The sequence below is a fragment of the Pseudophryne corroboree genome, chromosome 4, assembly GCF_028390025.1.
Source record: "Pseudophryne corroboree isolate aPseCor3 chromosome 4, aPseCor3.hap2, whole genome shotgun sequence".
In the NCBI taxonomy this organism is placed as follows: domain Eukaryota; kingdom Metazoa; phylum Chordata; class Amphibia; order Anura; family Myobatrachidae; genus Pseudophryne; species Pseudophryne corroboree.
Window position 1 is genome coordinate 63,878,693 of NC_086447.1, and position 14,127 is coordinate 63,892,819.

General features: G+C 46.3%; 2 pseudogenes; one reads left to right on the forward strand and one right to left on the reverse strand.

Moving 5' to 3' along the window:
* Nucleotides 1–581: 581 nt before the first annotated feature.
* On the reverse strand, nucleotides 582–700 carry LOC134912573 (5S ribosomal RNA; annotated as a pseudogene).
* Nucleotides 701–1,711: 1,011 nt separating this feature from the next.
* On the forward strand, nucleotides 1,712–1,830 carry LOC134912574 (5S ribosomal RNA; annotated as a pseudogene).
* The last annotated feature ends 12,297 nt before the right edge of the window (nucleotides 1,831–14,127 follow it).

Below are 14,127 nucleotides of genomic sequence, written 5' to 3' on the forward strand. Positions count from 1 at the left end.
TAGGTGTGCATGTATCGTGTATAGGGGGTATACCGCACAGGAGAATGATAAAGTATAAAGTTGATAATGTAATTACCAAATTAGAGTGATATGCAAAGAAAACCACTGTTTTCTAGTTAATCTTAGATTTGGTGGTGCACCTTGAGTCAGTAATGAAACATGCAAAGGGGAAGGAGAAAAGAAGACTATTTTGTGGGCGCACTCTTGTTATTCTTGAAGTCTCAGATGAAACAATAGTTATTATAAAAATATAATTTTATTAACAATATCAATAAAATAAATAGTAGTTGGATATACAAACAAAAAAAGAAAAAAAGAAAAGAGGAACAGGAACAAATAATATTGGCATGAATGCTTGATAAACGTTCCAAAACTGTCCGGGTTTCAAACACAGATTTGCCACAGCTGAACGCCTGAAAATATATAATCCTAAACTAATGCAAGTCGATAGGCTAAAGCTCCTCAATGATAATAATGACTAAGATTTCTTGCCACTTGTATTTGAGAAAGAAGATAGAAAAGACTGAATAGATGAGATGAATCTGCTGTCAGTGTTAGACGCTGAGCATGGTCGTCCAAATCTTCTACTGAACTGAGTATTCCTCAATAGTCTCCCACTTGAGTACTAACTCAGCCCAACACTGCTTAGCTTCCAAGATCGGAAGGATTCGGGCGTTGCCAGTGTGGTATGAAAGTAGAAAGAATATCCAATGTTGGTGGGCTCTGGAATCACTGATGAGAGTTCACGAAGATTGTAGTAAGAATAGAATAGATGATAGATTGGAGAAGAAAATAGGGGATCTGCTGCCAACGTTAGACAGGGACGGATATCCCTGAATCAATGGTGAGAGTCCTGAAAATAGGTAAATGTGGGAAAAAAACAGGAGAAATATAAAGAGAATAAATTTGAGCCAAATGGCTCTAATTAGCAACCTATAGTAAGTTCAGGCTGAACACTAGAAAATTAATCCAATGAGTGAAAAATTTCTTGCTGGTAATTAAACCTGAAATGGTTGTCAAAACTAGTGGAAGTGACCAAGCCCGGTGAACGACAATTAGCTTCTCTTCCCCCCCTTTTTTCAAAGGATCTTTTTATAATCTTTGTACTGTTAAACATCATATGGTACGGGTTGATTATAACCAAAGTTCCTTTATCTCTCAAGATGATGCTTTTTTGATAGCTTGTCCATTTAATTTGAATTTTTAGCCATCCAGAGACTCTTTTTGCAATCTTTACAGAGAACATATTTAGCTACAATTTGTTTTTCTCATTAGTTACATTTCATTATTCTTTATAGTACTGGATTATAAATTAGCTACTTTCTAACCATCTTCTCCATTTGTTGGAAGATATAGGACATCTACTTTTGTTCAAATGTAAAGCATATATTTTGACAACCATTTCAGGTTTAATTACCAGCAAGAAATTTTTCACTCATTGGATTAATTTTCTAGTGTTCAGCCTGAACTTACTATAGGTTGCTAATTAGAGCCATTTGGCTCAAATTTATTCTCTTTATATTTCTCCTGTTTTTTTCCCACATTTACCTATTTTCAGGACTCTCACCATTGATTCAGGGATATCCGTCCCTGTCTAACGTTGGCAGCAGATCCCCTATTTTCTTCTCCCATCTATCATCTATTCTATTCTTACTACAATCTTCGTGAACTCTCATCAGTGATTCCAGAGCCCACCAACATTGGATATTCTTTCTACTTTCATACCACACTGGCAACGCCCGAATCCTTCCGATCTTGGAAGCTAAGCAGTGTTGGGCTGAGTTAGTACTCAAGTGGGAGACTATTGAGGAATACTCAGTTCAGTAGAAGATTTGGACGACCATGCTCAGCGTCTAACACTGACAGCAGATTCATCTCATCTATTCAGTCTTTTCTATCTTCTTTCTCAAATACAAGTGGCAAGAAATCTTAGTCATTATTATCATTGAGGAGCTTTAGCCTATCGACTTGCATTAGGTTAGGATTATATATTTTCAGGCGTTCAGCTGTGGCAAATCTGTGTTTGAAACCCGGACAGTTTTGGAACGTTTATCAAGCATTCATGCCAATATTATTTGTTCCTGTTCCTCTTTTCTTTTTTTCTTTTTTTGTTTGTATATCAAACTACTATTTATTTTATTGATATTGTTAATATAATTATATTTTTATAATAACTATTGTTTCATCTGAGACTTCAAGAATAACAAGAGTGCGCCCACAAAAGAGTCTTCTTTTCTCCTTCCCCTTTTTAGGTGTGCATGTATGTAATAAAGTTTTACTGTCACGGTGTGTGTGTTCTGTTTTTTTTTTTTTTGTAGTAGTACTACTACAGGTCCCTGCGGGCCCGTTTTTCCAACGCATGCTGGTACTTGTGGTTCTCCAAGGCTAGTTGTGTCCTTGTGTCCGGAGCATCCTTAGGATGGCTGCACAGGCTGGTAGAACAGATAGGATTACGCCCAGTTACTATAGAAGGTACAGGCGCAGGTAGAACAGATAGGATTACGCCCAGTGACTATAGAAGGTACAGGCGCAGGTAGAACAGATAGGATTACGCCCAGTGCCTATAGAAGGTACAGGCGCAGGTAGAACAGATAGGATTACGCCCAGTGCCTATAGAAGGATCAGGCGCAGGTAGAACAGATAGGATTACGCCCAGTGCCTATAGAAGGTACAGGCGCAGGTAGAACAGATAGGATTACGCCCAGTTACTATAGAAGGTACAGGCGCAGGTAGAACAGATAGGATTACGCCCAGTGACTATAGAAGGTACAGGCGCAGGTAGAACAGATAGGATTACGCCCAGTGCCTATAGAAGGATCAGGCGCAGGTAGAACAGATAGGATTACGCCCAGTGCCTATAGAAGGTACAGGCGCAGGTAGAACAGATAGGATTACGCCCAGTTACTATAGAAGGTACAGGCGCAGGTAGAACAGATAGGATTACGCCCAGTGACTATAGAAGGTACAGGCGCAGGTAGAACAGATAGGATTACGCCCAGTGCCTATAGAAGATACAGGCGCAGGTAGAACAGACAGAATTACGCCCAGTGCCTATAGAAGGTACAGGCGCAGGTAGAACAGATAGGATTACGCCCAGTTACTATAGAAGGTACAGGCGCAGGTAGAACAGATAGGATTACGCCCAGTTACTATAGAAGATACAGGCGCAGGTAGAACAGATAGGATTACGCCCAGTTACTATAGAAGATACAGGCGCAGGTAGAACAGATAGGATTACGCCCAGTGTCTATAGAAGGTACAGGCGCAGGTAGAACAGATAGGATTACACCCAGTTACTATAGAAGATACAGGCGCAGGTAGAACAGACAGAATTACGCCCAGTGCCTATAGAAGGTACAGGCGCAGGTAGAACAGATAGGATTACGCCCAGTGCCTATAGAAGGTACAGGCGCAGGTAGTACAGATAGGATTACGCCCAGTGCCTATAGAAGGTACAGGCGCAGGTAGAACAGACAGAATTACGCCCAGTGCCTATAGAAGGTACAGGCGCAGGTAGAAGAGATAGGATTACACCCAGTTACTATAGAAGGTACAGGCGCAGGTAGAACAGATAGGATTACACCCAGTTACTATAGAAGGTACAGGCGCAGGTAGAACAGATAGGATTACGCCCAGTTACTATAGAAGGTACAGGCGCCGGTAGAACAGATAGGATTACACCCAGTTACTATAGAAGATACAGGCGCAGGTAGAACAGATAGGATTACGCCCAGTGTCTATAGAAGGTACAGGCGCAGGTAGAACAGACCGAATTACGCCCAGTGCCTATAGAAGGTACAGGAGCAGGTAGTACAGGTAGGATTACACCCAGTGCCTATAGAAGGTACAGGAGCAGGTAGTACAGGTAGGATTACACCCAGTGCCTATAGAAGGTACAGGCGCAGGTAGAACAGATAGGATAACGCCCAGTTACTATAGAAGGTACAGGCGCAGGTAGAACAGATAGAATTACGCCCAGTGCCTACAGAAGGTACAGGTGCAGGTAGAACAGATAGGATTACGCCCAGTGCCTATAGAAGGTACAGGAGCAGGTAGAACAGATAGGATAACGCCCAGTTACTATAGAAGGTACAGGCGCAGGTAGAACAGATAGGATAACGCCCAGTTACTATAGAAGGTACAGGAGCAGGTAGAACAGATAGAATTACGCCCAGTGCCTACAGAAGGTACAGGCGCAGGTAGAACAGATAGGATTACACCCAGTGCCTATAGAAGGTACAGGCGCAGGTAGAACAGAAAGGATTACGCCCAGTTACTATAGAAGGTACAGGCGCAGGTAGAACAGATAGGATTACGCCCAGTTACTATAGAAGGTACAGGCGCAGGTAGAACAGATAGGATTACGCCCAGTTACTATAGAAGGTACAGGCGCAGGTAGAACAGATAGAATTATGCCCAGTGCCTATAGAAGGTACAGGCGCAGGTAGAACAGATAGGATTACACCCAGTGCCTATAGAAGGTACAGGCGCAGGTAGAACAGATAGAATTACGCCCAGTGCCTATAGAAGGTACAGGTGCAGGTAGAACAGATAGGATTACACCCAGTTACTATAGAAGGTACAGGCGCAGGTAGAACAGATAGGATTACGCCCAGTGCCTATAGAAGGTACAGGCGCAGGTAGAACAGATAGGATTACGCCCAGTGCCTACAGAAGGTACAGGCGCAGGTAGAACAGATAGGATTATACCCAGTGCCTATAAAAGGTACAGGCGCAGGTAGAACAGATAGGATTACGCCCAGTTACTATAGAAGGTACAGGCGCAGGTAGAACAGACAGAATTACGCCCAGTGCCTACAGAAGGTACAGGCGCAGGTAGAACAGACAGAATTACGCCCAGTGCCTATAGAAGGTACAGGCGCAGGTAGAACAGATAGGATAACGCCCAGTTACTATAGAAGGTACAGGCGCAGGCAGAACAGATAGAATTACGCCCAGTGCCTATAGAAGGTACAGGCGCAGGTAGAACAGATAGGATTACACCCAGTGCCTATAGAAGGTACAGGCGCAGGTAGAACAGATAGGATTACGCCCAGTTACTATAGAAGGTACAGGAGCAGGTAGAACAGATAGGATTACGCCCAGTGCCTATAGAAGGTACAGGCGCAGGTAGAACAGATAGGATTACGCCCAGTTACTATAGAAGGTACAGGCGCAGGTAGAACAGATAGGATTACGCCCAGTTACTATAGAAGGTACAGGCGCAGGTAGAACAGATAGGATTACGCCCAGTTACTATAGAAGGTACAGGCGCAGGTAGAACAGATAGGATTACGCCCAGTTACTATAGAAGGTACAGGCGCAGGTAGAACAGCTAGGATTACACCCAGTGCCTATAGAAGGTACAGGCGCAGGTAGAACAGATAGAATTACGCCCAGTGCCTATAGAAGGTACAGGCGCAGGTAGAACAGATAGGATTACACCCAGTGCCTATAGAAGGTACAGGTGCAGGTAGAACAGATAGAATTACGCCCAGTGCCTATAGAAGGTACAGGCGCAGGTAGAACAGATAGGATTACGCCCAGTGCCTATAGAAGGTACAGGCGCAGGTAGAACAGATAGGATTACGCCCAGTGCCTACAGAAGGTACAGGCGCAGGTAGAACAGATAGGATTACACCCAGTTACTATAGAAGGTACAGGCGCAGGTAGAACAGACAGGATTACACAAAGTGCCTATAGAAGGTACAGGCGCAGGTAGAACCGATAGGATTACGCCCAGTGCCTATAGAAGGTACAGGCGCAGGTAGAACAGATAGGATTACACCCAGTTACTATAGAAGGTACAGGCGCAGGTAGAACAGACAGGATTATACCCAGTGCCTATAGAAGGTACAGGCGCAGGTAGAACAGATAGGATTACGCCCAGTTACTATAGAAGGTACAGGCGCAGGTAGAACAGACAGAATTACGCCCAGTGCCTATAGAAGGTACAGGCGCAGGTAGAACAGATAGGATAACGCCCAGTTACTATAGAAGGTACAGGCGCAGGTAGAACAGACAGAATTACGCCCAGTGCCTATAGAAGGTACAGGAGCAGGTAGAACCGATAGGATTACGCCCAGTTACTATAGAAGGTACAGGCGCAGGTAGAACAGATAGGATTACGCCCAGTTACTATAGAAGGTACAGGCGCAGGTAGAACCGATAGGATTACGCCCAGTTACTATAGAAGGTACAGGCGCAGGTAGAACAGATAGGATTACGCCCAGTTACTATAGAAGGTACAGGCGCAGGTAGAACCGATAGGATTACGCCCAGTTACTGTAGAAGGTACAGGCGCAGGTAGAACAGATAGAATTACGCCCAGTGCCTACAGAAGGTACAGGCGCAGGTAGAACAGATAGAATTACGCCCAGTACCTACAGAAGGTTAAGGCGCAGGTAGAACAGATAGGATTACGCCCAGTTACTATAGAAGGTACAGGCGCAGGTAGAACAGATAGGATTACGCCCAGTTACTATAGAAGGTACAGGCGCAGGTAGAACAGATAGGATTACGCCCAGTTACTATAGAAGGTACAGGCGCAGGTAGAACAGATAGAATTATGCCCAGTGCCTATAGAAGGTACAGGCGCAGGTAGAACAGATAGGATTACACCCAGTGCCTACAGAAGGTACAGGCGCAGGTAGAACAGATAGGATTACACCCAGTGCCTACAGAAGGTACAGGTGCAGGTAGAACAGATAGAATTACGCCCAGTGCCTACAGAAGGTACAGGCGCAGGTAGAACAGATAGGATTACACCCAGTTACTATAGAAGGTACAGGCGCAGGTAGAACAGATAGGATTACGCCCAGTGCCTACAGAAGGTACAGGCGCAGGTAGAACAGACAGGATTATACCCAGTGCCTATAGAAGGTACAGGCGCAGGTAGAACAGATAGGATTACGCCCAGTTACTATAGAAGGTACAGGCGCAGGTAGAACAGACAGAATTACGCCCAGTGCCTACAGAAGGTACAGGCGCAGATAGAACAGACAGAATTACGCCCAGTGCCTATAGAAGGTACAGGCGCAGGTAGAACAGATAGGATAACGCCCAGTTACTATAGAAGGTACAGGCGCAGGTAGAACAGATAGAATTACGCCCAGTGCCTATAGAAGGTACAGGCGCAGGTAGAACAGATAGGATTACACCCAGTGCCTATAGAAGGTACAGGCGCAGGTAGAACAGATAGGATTACTCCCAGTTACTATAGAAGGTACAGGCGCAGGTAGAACAGATAGGATTACTCCCAGTTACTATAGAAGGTACAGGCGCAGGTAGAACAGACAGGATTACACCCAGTTACTATAGAAGGTACAGGCGCAGGTAGAACAGACAGGATTACACCAAGTTACTATAGAAGGTACAGGCGCAGGTAGAACAGATAGGATTACGCCCAGTTACTATAGAAGGTACAGGCGCAGGTAGAACAGATAGGATTACGCCCAGTTACTATAGAAGGTACAGGCGCAGGTAGAACCGATAGGATTACGCCCAGTTACTATAGAAGGTACAGGCGCAGGTAGAACAGATAGAATTACGCCCAGTGCCTACAGAAGGTACAGGCGCAGGTAGAACAGATAGAATTACGCCCAGTACCTACAGAAGGTTAAGGCGCAGGTAGAACAGATAGGATTACGCCCAGTTACTATAGAAGGTACAGGCGCAGGTAGAACAGATAGGATTACGCCCAGTTACTATAGAAGGTACAGGCGCAGGTAGAACAGATAGGATTACGCCCAGTTACTATAGAAGGTACAGGCGCAGGTAGAACAGATAGAATTATGCCCAGTGCCTATAGAAGGTACAGGCGCAGGTAGAACAGATAGGATTACACCCAGTGCCTACAGAAGGTACAGGCGCAGGTAGAACAGATAGGATTACACCCAGTGCCTACAGAAGGTACAGGTGCAGGTAGAACAGATAGAATTACGCCCAGTGCCTATAGAAGGTACAGGCGCAGGTAGAACAGATAGGATTACACCCAGTTACTATAGAAGGTACAGGCGCAGGTAGAACAGATAGGATTACGCCCAGTGCCTATAGAAGGTACAGGCGCAGGTAGAACAGATAGGATTACGCCCAGTGCCTACAGAAGGTACAGGCGCAGGTAGAACAGACAGGATTATACCCAGTGCCTATAGAAGGTACAGGCGCAGGTAGAACAGATAGGATTACGCCCAGTTACTATAGAAGGTACAGGCGCAGGTAGAACAGACAGAATTACGCCCAGTGCCTACAGAAGGTACAGGCGCAGATAGAACAGACAGAATTACGCCCAGTGCCTATAGAAGGTACAGGCGCAGGTAGAACAGATAGGATAACGCCCAGTTACTATAGAAGGTACAGGCGCAGGTAGAACAGATAGAATTACGCCCAGTGCCTATAGAAGGTACAGGCGCAGGTAGAACAGATAGGATTACACCCAGTGCCTATAGAAGGTACAGGCGCAGGTAGAACAGATAGGATTACTCCCAGTTACTATAGAAGGTACAGGCGCAGGTAGAACAGATAGGATTACTCCCAGTTACTATAGAAGGTACAGGCGCAGGTAGAACAGACAGGATTACACCAAGTTACTATAGAAGGTACAGGCGCAGGTAGAACAGATAGGATTACGCCCAGTTACTATAGAAGGTACAGGCGCAGGTAGAACAGATAGGATTACGCCCAGTTACTATAGAAGGTACAGGCGCAGGTAGAACCGATAGGATTACGCCCAGTTACTATAGAAGGTACAGGCGCAGGTAGAACAGATAGGATTACGCCCAGTTACTATAGAAGGTACAGGCGCAGGTAGAACCGATAGGATTACGCCCAGTTACTGTAGAAGGTACAGGCGCAGGTAGAACAGATAGAATTACGCCCAGTGCCTACAGAAGGTACAGGCGCAGGTAGAACAGATAGAATTACGCCCAGTACCTACAGAAGGTTAAGGCGCAGGTAGAACAGATAGGATTACGCCCAGTTACTATAGAAGGTACAGGCGCAGGTAGAACAGATAGGATTACGCCCAGTTACTATAGAAGGTACAGGCGCAGGTAGAACAGATAGGATTACGCCCAGTTACTATAGAAGGTACAGGCGCAGGTAGAACAGATAGAATTATGCCCAGTGCCTATAGAAGGTACAGGCGCAGGTAGAACAGATAGGATTACACCCAGTGCCTACAGAAGGTACAGGCGCAGGTAGAACAGATAGGATTACACCCAGTGCCTACAGAAGGTACAGGTGCAGGTAGAACAGATAGAATTACGCCCAGTGCCTACAGAAGGTACAGGCGCAGGTAGAACAGATAGGATTACACCCAGTTACTATAGAAGGTACAGGCGCAGGTAGAACAGATAGGATTACGCCCAGTTACTATAGAAGGTACAGGCGCAGGTAGAACAGACAGAATTACGCCCAGTGCCTACAGAAGGTACAGGCGCAGATAGAACAGACAGAATTACGCCCAGTGCCTATAGAAGGTACAGGCGCAGGTAGAACAGATAGGATAACGCCCAGTTACTATAGAAGGTACAGGCGCAGGTAGAACAGATAGAATTACGCCCAGTGCCTATAGAAGGTACAGGCGCAGGTAGAACAGATAGGATTACACCCAGTGCCTATAGAAGGTACAGGCGCAGGTAGAACAGATAGGATTACTCCCAGTTACTATAGAAGGTACAGGCGCAGGTAGAACAGATAGGATTACTCCCAGTTACTATAGAAGGTACAGGCGCAGGTAGAACAGACAGGATTACACCCAGTTACTATAGAAGGTACAGGCGCAGGTAGAACAGACAGGATTACACCAAGTTACTATAGAAGGTACAGGCGCAGGTAGAACAGATAGGATTACGCCCAGTTACTATAGAAGGTACAGGCGCAGGTAGAACAGATAGGATTACGCCCAGTTACTATAGAAGGTACAGGCGCAGGTAGAACCGATAGGATTACGCCCAGTTACTATAGAAGGTACAGGCGCAGGTAGAACAGATAGAATTACGCCCAGTGCCTACAGAAGGTACAGGCGCAGGTAGAACAGATAGAATTACGCCCAGTACCTACAGAAGGTTAAGGCGCAGGTAGAACAGATAGGATTACGCCCAGTTACTATAGAAGGTACAGGCGCAGGTAGAACAGATAGGATTACGCCCAGTTACTATAGAAGGTACAGGCGCAGGTAGAACAGATAGGATTACGCCCAGTTACTATAGAAGGTACAGGCGCAGGTAGAACAGATAGAATTATGCCCAGTGCCTATAGAAGGTACAGGCGCAGGTAGAACAGATAGGATTACACCCAGTGCCTACAGAAGGTACAGGCGCAGGTAGAACAGATAGGATTACACCCAGTGCCTACAGAAGGTACAGGTGCAGGTAGAACAGATAGAATTACGCCCAGTGCCTATAGAAGGTACAGGCGCAGGTAGAACAGATAGGATTACACCCAGTTACTATAGAAGGTACAGGCGCAGGTAGAACAGATAGGATTACGCCCAGTGCCTATAGAAGGTACAGGCGCAGGTAGAACAGATAGGATTACGCCCAGTGCCTACAGAAGGTACAGGCGCAGGTAGAACAGACAGGATTATACCCAGTGCCTATAGAAGGTACAGGCGCAGGTAGAACAGATAGGATTACGCCCAGTTACTATAGAAGGTACAGGCGCAGGTAGAACAGACAGAATTACGCCCAGTGCCTACAGAAGGTACAGGCGCAGATAGAACAGACAGAATTACGCCCAGTGCCTATAGAAGGTACAGGCGCAGGTAGAACAGATAGGATAACGCCCAGTTACTATAGAAGGTACAGGCGCAGGTAGAACAGATAGAATTACGCCCAGTGCCTATAGAAGGTACAGGCGCAGGTAGAACAGATAGGATTACACCCAGTGCCTATAGAAGGTACAGGCGCAGGTAGAACAGATAGGATTACTCCCAGTTACTATAGAAGGTACAGGCGCAGGTAGAACAGATAGGATTACTCCCAGTTACTATAGAAGGTACAGGCGCAGGTAGAACAGACAGGATTACACCAAGTTACTATAGAAGGTACAGGCGCAGGTAGAACAGATAGGATTACGCCCAGTTACTATAGAAGGTACAGGCGCAGGTAGAACAGATAGGATTACGCCCAGTTACTATAGAAGGTACAGGCGCAGGTAGAACAGATAGGATTACGCCCAGTTACTATAGAAGGTACAGGCGCAGGTAGAACAGATAGAATTACGCCCAGTGCCTATAGAAGGTACAGGCGCAGGTAGAACAGATAGGATTACACCCAGTGCCTATAGAAGGTACAGGTGCAGGTAGAACAGATAGAATTACGCCCAGTGCCTATAGAAGGTACAGGCGCAGGTAGAACAGATAGGATTACGCCCAGTGCCTACAGAAGGTACAGGCGCAGGTAGAACAGACAGGATTATACCCAGTGCCTATAGAAGGTACAGGCGCAGGTAGAACAGATAGGATTACGCCCAGTTACTATAGAAGGTACAGGCGCAGGTAGAACAGACAGAATTACGCCCAGTGCCTACAGAAGGTACAGGCGCAGGTAGAACAGACAGAATTACGCCCAATGCCTATAGAAGGTACAGGCGCAGGTAGAACGGATAGGATTACGCCCAGTGCCTATAGAAGATACAGGCGCAGGTAGTACAGATAGGATTACGCCCAGTGCCTATAGAAGGTACAGGCGCAGGTAGAACAGATAGGATTACGCCCAGTTACTATAGAAGGTACAGGCGCAGGTAGAACAGATAGGATTACTCCCAGTTACTATAGAAGGTACAGGCGCAGGTAGAACAGACAGAATTACACCCAGTGCCTATAGAAGGTACAGGCGCAGGTAGAACGGATAGGATTACGCCCAGTGCCTATAGAAGATACAGGCGCAGGTAGTACAGATAGGATTACGCCCAGTGCCTATAGAAGGTACAGGCGCAGGTAGAACAGATAGGATTACTCCCAGTTACTATAGAAGGTACAGGAGCAGGTAGTACAGATAGGATTACGCCCAGTTACTATAGAAGGTACAGGCGCAGGTAGAACAGATAGGATTACGCCCAGTGTCTATAGAAGGTACAGGCGCAAGTAGAACAGACAGAATTACGCCCAGTGCCTATAGAAGGTACAGGCGCAGGTAGAACAGATAGGATTACGCCCAGTTACTATAGAAGGTACAGGCGCAGGTAGAACAGATAGGATTACGCCCAGTTACTATAGAAGGTACAGGCGCAGGTAGAACAGACAGAATTACGCCCAGTGCCTATAGAAGGTACAGGCGCAGGTAGAACAGATAGGATTACGCCCAGTTACTATAGAAGGTACAGGCGCAGGTAGAACAGATAGGATTACGCCCAGTTACTATAGAAGGTACAGGCGCAGGTAGAACAGACAGAATTACGCCCAGTGCCTATAGAAGGTACAGGCGCAGGTAGAACAGATAGGATTACGCCCAGTTACTATAGATGGTACAGGCGCAGGTAGAACAGATAGGATTACACCCAGTGCTTATAGAAGGTACAGGCGCAGGTAGAACAGATAGTATTACGCCCAGTTACTATAGAAGGTACAGGCGCAGGTAGAACAGATAGGATTACGCCCAGTGCCTATAGAAGGTACAGGAGCAGGTAGTACAGATAGGATTACACCCAGTGCCTATAGAAGGTACAGGCGCAGGTAGAACAGATAGGATTACGCCCAGTGCCTATAGAAGGTACAGGCGCAGGTAGAACAGATAGGATTACACCAAGTGCCTATAGAAGGTACAGGCGCAGGTAGAACAGATAGTATTACGCCCAGTTACTATAGAAGGTACAGGCGCAGGTAGAACAGATAGGATTACGCCCAGTTACTATAGAAGGTACAGGCGCAGGTAGAACAGATAGGATTACGCCCAGTTACTATAGAAGGTACAGGCGCAGGTAGAACAGATAGAATTACGCCCAGTGCCTATAGAAGGTACAGGCGCAGGTAGAACAGATAGGATTACACCCAGTGCCTATAGAAGGTACAGGTGCAGGTAGAACAGATAGAATTACGCCCAGTGCCTATAGAAGGTACAGGCGCAGGTAGAACAGATAGGATTACGCCCAGTGCCTATAGAAGGTACAGGCGCAGGTAGAACAGATAGGATTACGCCCAGTGCCTACAGAAGGTACAGGCGCAGGTAGAACAGACAGGATTATACCCAGTGCCTATAGAAGGTACAGGCGCAGGTAGAACAGATAGGATTACGCCCAGTTACTATAGAAGGTACAGGCGCAGGTAGAACAGACAGAATTACGCCCAGTGCCTACAGAAGGTACAGGCGCAGGTAGAACAGACAGAATTACGCCCAGTGCCTATAGAAGGTACAGGAGCAGGTAGAACAGATAGGATTACACAAAGTGCCTATAGAAGGTACAGGCGCAGGTAGAACCGATAGGATTACGCCCAGTTACTATAGAAGGTACAGGCGCAGGTAGAACAGATAGAATTACGCCCAGTGCCTACAGAAGGTACAGGCGCAGGTAGAACAGATAGAATTACGCCCAGTGCCTACAGAAGGTTAAGGCGCAGGTAGAACAGATAGGATTACGCCCAGTGCCTATAGGTGGTACAGGCGCAGGTAGAACAGATAGGATTACGCCCAGTTACTATAGAAGGTACAGGCGCAGGTAGAACAGATAGTATTACGCCCTATTACTATAGAAGGTACAGGCACAGGTAGAACAGATAGTATTACGCCCAGTTACTATAGAAGGTACAGGCGCAGGTAGAACAGGTAGGATTACACCCAGTGCCTATAGAAGGTACAGGCGCAGGTAGAACAGACAGAATTACGCCCAGTGCCTATAGAAGGTACAGGCGCAGGTAGAACAGATAGGATTACGCCCAGTGCCTATAGAAGGTACAGGCGCAGGTAGTACAGATAGGATTACGCCCAGTGCCTATAGAAGGTACAGGCGCAGGTAGAACAGACAGAATTACACCCAGTGCCTATAGAAGGTACAGGCGCAGGTAGAACAGATAGGATTACGCCCAGTGCCTATAGAAGATACAGGCGCAGGTAGTACAGATAGGATTACGCCCAGTGCCTATAGAAGGTACAGGCGCAGGTAGAACAGATAGGATTACGCCCAGTTACT